This window comes from Dromaius novaehollandiae, chromosome Z (assembly GCF_036370855.1).
Source record: "Dromaius novaehollandiae isolate bDroNov1 chromosome Z, bDroNov1.hap1, whole genome shotgun sequence".
NCBI lineage: Eukaryota > Metazoa > Chordata > Aves > Casuariiformes > Dromaiidae > Dromaius > Dromaius novaehollandiae.
In genome coordinates this window covers 35,977,794-35,985,860 of record NC_088132.1, presented here as the reverse complement: position 1 = coordinate 35,985,860, position 8,067 = coordinate 35,977,794, and the positions used below count along the sequence as shown (strand labels likewise).

The 8,067-nt window shown below is 37.7% G+C and overlaps 1 long non-coding RNA gene across 2 annotated transcripts in view; it reads right to left on the bottom strand.

Annotated features, from left to right (window-relative positions):
• The window catches only part of LOC135324864 (uncharacterized), a 61,136-nt gene that overhangs the window by 44,610 nt on the left and 8,459 nt on the right, over nt 1-8,067 (bottom strand). Inside the window, exon 3 of one of the 2 annotated variants that reach the window (XR_010386102.1) lies at nt 1,230-3,404. The exons of the other annotated variant lie outside the window; for it this stretch is intronic. This is a non-coding gene — a long non-coding RNA (uncharacterized LOC135324864). Of the gene's footprint in view, nt 1-1,229; nt 3,405-8,067 lie in introns of those variants that run through there. 2 annotated transcript variants of the gene reach the window in all.

The following is an 8,067-nucleotide window of genomic DNA, read 5'->3' as shown; positions in this document are numbered from 1 at the left end:
TCACTTACTCATGCCTCTGGAATATACTGGTTCCTCCAACTACTTCTCCCACAGATCTTCTAACATATGATACAATAGGACTCATCTAGAGCTGATCTTATAAGTTGACATGTTTTTTCCAAAATGTCAGAAATTTTTGGATCATGATGTTGTATTGAGAGAGCTCTGAACTGGTTACAGTAAACAGAATATTTATATTTTTCCTGCCACCTAATATATATAAATATACATACATACCCCTCTGCATATATGTATCATTAAGCTTTATGTGGGCTACCCATGTATAACTGTTGATACCAACAAACACGCTAAGTTTGCAATACATGGTATTGCAAACAAAACTCTGGTCTGGTCATCTATCAGACTTTTATTGTCACAAAAGACAGTGCTTTAACACTGCTTGTCTTTCCATTATTTCTTCCTGACCATTTTCCTTCCTCTACATCCTCTACATCCTGTCCTACACTCACTCTTCAGGAAGGTAAAAATAATGAAGAACACAAGATAACAATTCTATCCATGGCTGCACAATCAAAAGTCAATAGCTTATTCACCTATGTATATGCCAACCGGAAAAGATGTACATATAATTTATATTTATCTTAATAGAATTGACAGTAAACATGAAGTATCACTGGAAAGCATTCATACAATGCACCAAAGAAATGCTTAACAGAGAGATACTTGAAGCACTATTACTTATTTGTAGTCTGATTTTTAAAAGAATAGTAAAATGTTACATTATTCTTAAAGATTTCTAAACTTCTTATCACAATTTACTAATCTCAAGAAAAATATTTCAAGATTTATAGACAACAGAATAGTTTTTGTAAGGTAGGCATGATCTCGCATTTAGTAAACTATAAAAAAAGCTTCTAATATAGCACAATTTTGTAGATATAATAATGCACTGAGATAATAAATGCTGCATTTAATATAGCATACCGCATTCAATACAGTATATTGCACATTAAATCAAGTGAAATAAATTACCAGCATAATAATTTTATATTGAATATAAATTATATTTAGCTATAATATTTCAAACATCTTCATTTTATACACATTATAATCAATAAACCCAAATGCATACAGTTTTAGTAAAACAAATTGCTAATGTATGCTCTCTAATGAAAAAAAGAAAATCCTTCCAGTAATGAAATGATAATGCAAATAGATATCGGCATAATGCTTAATACTAAGAGAGTGACACTTAGAAAACTGAGGTGTCATGTGACATCAAAGCGCTTTATTGGAACTACAAAATCAATGGGAATAAAGTCTTTACAAAGCATTACAAAAGATGCAAGTTGTTATCAAGTCATTACATTCATACATTCACGTTAAAAGGAGGACATCAATTGTAAGCTCTCCACAGCAAAGACTATCTTTTTCTTCTGCTTTGCATATGACCCCTCACAATAGCATTTGGTTTCATAAATAAATCTTTCATATGCCAGTAAATTATAGATTACTTACTAATAATTTACAAGAACTTGCTGTAAAGTATTTAAAAGGAATTTCTTTTCAAAAACAAACATCTAATCTACTGAATGGAAATACTACAGCAGTATTAAGGATTCACAAAACTACTTTGAAAGTTCCTCTTAGCAGGCACATAGACATTGTGTATAATTATATACTATTTGGGTAAGGAGTTGCCTTTACCAGTACTATCCATACACTCGGTCATCTCAAGCACCACAAGATGGTAGCATTTCTGAACAATACTGCCACTCGCTTTCCTCTCCAGTAAGTTTCAACCCACGGAATTTTCCAAAACAGCAATATTTAGATTTTTAATATTATTTTAACATACTTATTATTCTTTTCAAATAATAAACATAATAAAACTTAATGTATTGGACCATATTTACAGGCAGAAAGTATGTCCCACCTCGCTCCCTCTGAAAGTGTTTATCCAGTGAGCCTTCTAAAAGCCCTAGAAAATAAATGACATCTGTTTTGTGTCCTGGCCAGTTCAATATTTTAATTAACTCTCTCGCTAAAGAAACAAAAGACTTACTAATAAATTTCTGTCCACAGCAATGGAGCAGTTATCAGTACTTTGGAGCACATAAGTGGAATGCAAAATAGTCTTGATAAACTGGAGAACCAGGGAGGTGAAATTCAGTAAAAATGTGTAAAGAACTTAAACACAAGAAAGGGTCAACCGTACCCGTACAAAAAGGAAAATAACTAAGGAGCAACAACACTTCAAAAAGGAGGGTTTAAGCTCAAAATGATGAAAATCTCAGGACATTTCTTCAAAAGTAGGTACAAACAAACCAGGTTGTTCATTCTCCATGGAGGCCACATAAAGCAAGCTGTAACCACAAACCATCGAGGTTACCCTGGGCCCAAGGTTACCTTGGGTCAGCGCTGTACCCAAGTTAATTTGACCTGCACAAAAGCTTGTTTTTTTCCGCAAGACTAACACAGTTATGCTGCTTCCAGAACAGCTCAGAGCACTGAGACAGGGGCTCAGCTATAACTGCACTCATCCATGAAGAGGAAACTGAAAATGCTAACAGGCAATTTTCATGACCTACAACTGCTGACATACAACCCGCCTAACTAGGCATGAAAGCTGCCTTTGAAAGCTCCTACCTCTTTCTACTAATGATAAAGCTTTCAAATCTGGGTGCTTTGAGCTGCACTTAAATTAGATTTCTACAAAAGACTGGAAGTAAGAAACCACAAACTAACGGCAAAGACCCTTTAAAAGAACTTCATTTTCCCATAGATCTCCCTTCATTCTCTCTTGGCCCTGCAAAGGCAGAGGATCAGCACCAAGTTTCATGAGCAGCAGGGCTGAAGCTCAGAAAAGATCTCAGGGTAAAAAGCTCTCAGTGGCCTGGGCTCAATGCTGAACCACAGGCTGCTCTCAGGGTGAAGGGAACAATGCGCTTTGGTATTAAGATACACTTTCTGACACTAAGTGTAGAAATTGTTAAGTTGCTGAGGAGGCTGTGAAATATATGTGGTTGAGAGCTTTTAAAAAAAACATGCCCTAGGCTTTTGGCCAAGACATTTCCAATAGCTTGTTAGGGACCTACCCAAGAACATGATACTGCGACTGGAGCAGGCAGCCACCCTGCCACAGGGGCACAACAGGAGATCAGGGATGCTCATATGGGGATGGGGCACCAGGAGCGGTCATGTGAATTGTTTTGGAATGCCTTATCTTTTGCTGAGGTAAATATCAAGAGTACCTGGTTTACAGCTGACAGGCTTTTAAAGTGAAGATGTACTAGATGACTTCTCAGGGCCCTTTCCAGCCTTAAGCTCTGCAATTTTCATTCAAAAAGTAGTAGTTTTATCTCAGGTCCAAAAGTAATCTGCTTCATAGGCATCAATAAGGTCTAGGTGACGTGCCAAAATCCAGGATCTGTGAGGTTATCCTGGTAAGAACAGAAATGGATGGCGGAGTCAGGTATTTTTCCATACGCTTTCATCTGCTTCACAGCCCTGAGCCTTTATCAGTCACCTCTCCCAGTATCAAAGTTGCTTTCATGATTTTTGTTTTTCCTTAGGTACTTTCCCTGATTGCATCAGACTTCAGCATCTTGTCTGTTTTTTTCCGTTGTTTCTTTCTCGTATCACCAAACATCTTGTTCAAAGCAATACCAGTAAAGCCTCTTTATTTGTTATTTCAAATTTTCATTTGGATGCTTTTGCATTTGTTTTGGAGGAAGATATGTGCATTCAGCTTGGAAAATCATATTACTTAAAAAACTTACTTTCATAAAATAATTCAAGGGACTGTACAACCATCTTAAACAAGCTGAAAACAGCTGTTTAAATAAGATTCAAATCAATGAAAAATTAATTAAAATATGATGTCAAGCATTTCTAGTACAGAAAAGCTTTTAAAATGCAATTTTTAATCTGTGTTGTAGAACAGTGTTAAAGAACACTGACCTGTAGAATGAGATCTTTAAAGAAACTAAAGATTGAATATTTCATATGCTGATCAGCATACTTGTGACAATAGGATAAAAGTTCTATTCCCTTCCTGCCCCAATTGCTAGAAGGCTAGGGCAAAAGCTCATTGTTTTATTGGGGTTGTATTTTTCACATTAAGCTGCTTAAAGAGGATGGTGCCTGGGGGAAGTGATTTATTGCCATGCCTGAGTCAGTGCTCTCTAGGCAGATTGCCACAGTCACTACTACTGCAAGCTGTGTTTTTGTTCTCCCAACTAGGCAATTCTCTGCTTTGCTTATTCTGAAAGCTAATCAGGCACAAACTCTCCTACCTTGGGATCTCCTGCCGTAGCAACTGCAAAAGGAACTCTTAAGCTCACCTTTCCAAGCTGTTATTTTGCAGCTATCATGGTTCACAGGCAGACTGAAAGGTAGGAAGATGTACTAACCACAAACACTCCCATCAGACATATGGCTGGCTGGTCATCTTTGTACATCTTTGTATTTCCAGCTGATCTGTGGAGAGCCTCCTGAACCCCTTCTGCTTTTGGTCATAAACTGTCAACTATTTCACGTCATAAAGAACGTTCAGTGTTGTCAGCACAGTGGCACCTTAGATGTAGTGGACAGCATGCCAGCTGAGCAAATACAAAATGGGATTATCTCAAAATGTATTAATAATTTGTTGGCCACTAATATTTATTCTGTAAGGGGGACTCTGAACAATGTAAGTTGAGATAGGAGTACAAAGTTGTGATTAGTAACATTGAAAAACCAGGCCATTTATTAAGTGGTTATTGGACTAGTGTACGATACTGTACAACAGGGTGCTAATGTACAATACAGTAAGTCCTTTAAAAAAATTTGGTCCCTGCACACAGGAATATCCTTGAAAATTACATTTTCATCACCCTGGCATGAAAGCTACGTTTTGCAACAAGATCATTCCCATAGATATAAAAAGTTATTAAACTAAATCCAACTGAAGATTTTGGCAAGAAAATCCCCTTGAGAAACAAGAGCATAGTTACTTGCTCACGTAATGCTGATTTTTCATAAGTGTCTATACTTGCCTTGTTGTTACCACTTTTTTTTCTTTTATTGCCAAGCTAGCATTTGGAGATACCTACATGTTTATCTTCCTATTCGTAAGATAACCAGTTAATAACACAGACACACCCCAAGCAGCTGGATACTGGAAACGGCTAATTTGTGTGAAATATTCATGGCCTACAGTTTAGAAACACCATGAAGTGACATGTACACATGCAAAAATATTTTCTGTGCATGTAGTAATGACTTGATCAAATCAATGCAAAGTTAATGACATTAAAATATCCGATTGAGTCATCTTGTTTTTCTTTAGCCTCATGAGGTTTATCAATCAAGGTGGCTGCATATGACAGATCTCATCTACACTGCATATGAGAAGTTACATAAATGAACATGAAAGATTATTTTTTTTCCAGAAAAACTTCTCAGAAAACTGGTAAACACTTTTGGCTCCAGCTGGAATCAGCAGGTGCTGGAGCTTCTTAGGACTTCCAAGAATCAAGGCCCAGGCAGCCACAACAATGCCACAAAAATAACACAATAGCCCAACTGGCTGCCAGGCATTGCCAGCATTAACTGGTCTTAATGGCCCTGATGTGCCTCACCTGGGACCCCCACTCATAACACACCCCCGCCCATGGGCCCAGAAGCTCTATTTAAGCTCAGGAAGCACACTCTGCTGTCTTTTCTCCTGGGTGGGCTTTATGGTATCCTTGTCTCTAATCCTACCTTCAATCTCCTCTTCTGACTAGACTCCCTGGACCAGATTCATCCCCCTGCCTTGTCTGAGGCTGCTGATGGGCCCCTAGACCCTGCTGTGTTTAGCTGCTATGAAACTGCTCCCTGGTCAGGGAGGGTGCTGCCTGTGCTGGGGACCCCTTGGCATCTGGCTTGTCTCCCCTGCCTTATTGAGCAAGCTTGCTCTTGCTGCTCCCTGACACTGGCTACGTGAAATTCAACTACAGAAATGTAAGTAGGCAGCTCTTTCTTTGGTTGCCTCTCAGAGTAAGTATGCTTGGGGGGAGGGGAAAGAAAAATGGGGGAAAATGATGAGCATGTTGAAGCAAGCTTGAAATTCTGGTGTGCCAGAAACTATTAGCTGTAAAAAACACTTAATGCAGAACACTACAAGAGAAATCACATTTTACAATCATGTTTTTTTACAATCACATTCTAGGTAGAGGATGTTTGAGGAATGAGTCTCCCATGCAGCAAAATGACTGTAGTTATAAGGATTCAGAAGAAATGGCCTGTGCATGTGTAGAGAGGTATGGGTATCTTTGGGTTATTTAAAAGCCCAAATACTACCTAAAATTCTTTTCTCCCCTGGCTCACTGTATGATGGCTCTCTGGCTTTTGAAGGACTTGTTTCCCCTCTTCATTTCCAGAAAACAAAGAGCATATGAGGAGAGGAAAATTGAAAAACTGAGCGTAAGTTTTTTGCCACTGATTTCACAGAAACCAGGATTTTATCACACAGTCCAGTTATACCATGATGACAAAGTATTTCTGAAAATGGTGTTGGGTGTAAGGTGCAAGTGATCTCTTAAAAAAAAAAAAAGTGTTGACAGATTTAGAATTGGCAGTTTATGTACAGGAAAGTACTGCTAGCAAGAAGAAGCCATGGCGGGGGTGGGAATCTGCTATATTTGCTAACATCAAGAATAACACCTTGAATGTCAGGTAAAACTTCTAATGCAATCAATTCAAGTACAAAATAATGAAAGAACAAATAAATGACAGATGTTCTCTGGCATACTCTTTAACTTCATGATGGAAACATGAAAGCTGGGAAAACAGAGGCAAGTTGAAAACGATCTCAGGCATGCCTGAAGGCTCAGGAGGCAAACACCCTGTTCCAGTCCTTTGAAGGATAATTCCAAAAGCACTTTCACCTAGAAATTCAACAGGCTAATAAAGATTGAATGCTTCCAACTGGTAGCTATTGAAAACATCCTGATTAGAATTAATGGGTGACTCAAAAATAAACTCTGGTTTTACTAGCAAGTACCCACAAAGCAGAAAAGCAATGGAAGTGCTAAGCAGCTAGATGGTTTATTAGAGCTAGAATTTGTCATATTTACTCACTGCTACAGTTTTACCTTGGGACCGTCAGGTCTCAGATGTACCCCTCAGTATTTTGACACAGGCTAATGTCTCAGAAAACTTGCCTAGTGATCACTGGTAGACTTTTACTTTTCCTGCTAGACTGCTATGTTATCCTATTCCAAGACAGGTAAGATCAAATAAAAGTATGTTTTGACACCTCTTAAAGGTATTGAGATATTAGACTCTTAGTCTAGAACAGAAATTATAAGGATAGCCAAAAATGAAAGGGAATGGAATGCCTGTATGTTAGGTACCTTGAAATTGCCTAAAATGCAAGCCAAGTTTCACTAACAATCAACAAATACTTAAAGGAACCAAAACAGTGCTTTATCCTAAAACAAAATCTGTTTTTGTGTTCAGCTCATCTTTCTGGCTTTCCCCACACTTTAAAGATTTGGTTTTTCTTACAGTCTCAGATGTAAGGTATGCATTCCCCAGAATACTCTTTAATCTTTCCCTTTCTATAGGGGTTACATTCAGATTCAGATCTTTATCTCAAAGTTAACTCTCTTTAGAAGTGCTTTCGGTCTTTCCTTACAAATGATTAGCTGTCTCCAAGAGTCAAAGGTTAGGGTCCCTTTTACAGATCAGGTACTACTTGCTATATTTAATGAGTTGTGTGGGGAGTAATACTGAAAACACATTTGCCTGAGTCTATTAGTAAAATGTGAAACTCTTCCATGCCATTAATATTAATTCATCTCAAATGTATAAACTAACAAGTAAACGCAAAAAAAGTGGTGTTTATACATGTGGATTATCAGGTCTTCATTTGGATCATTTCTGGATGATAGTGAAATTGAACCCACTGCCTATATTTTGTATTTGGGGATCCAAAGAAAAACTTGTAAGCTTCATTCCTTCAGCAGCCAACAAAACGGTTCAAGGAGCAAGAAAATCTGAATAGTACACCTTGATTCCCTGAGAAGTTATGGCTAAATTTTACTGGAATTTGAATAAATTGCCATAATGTATAAG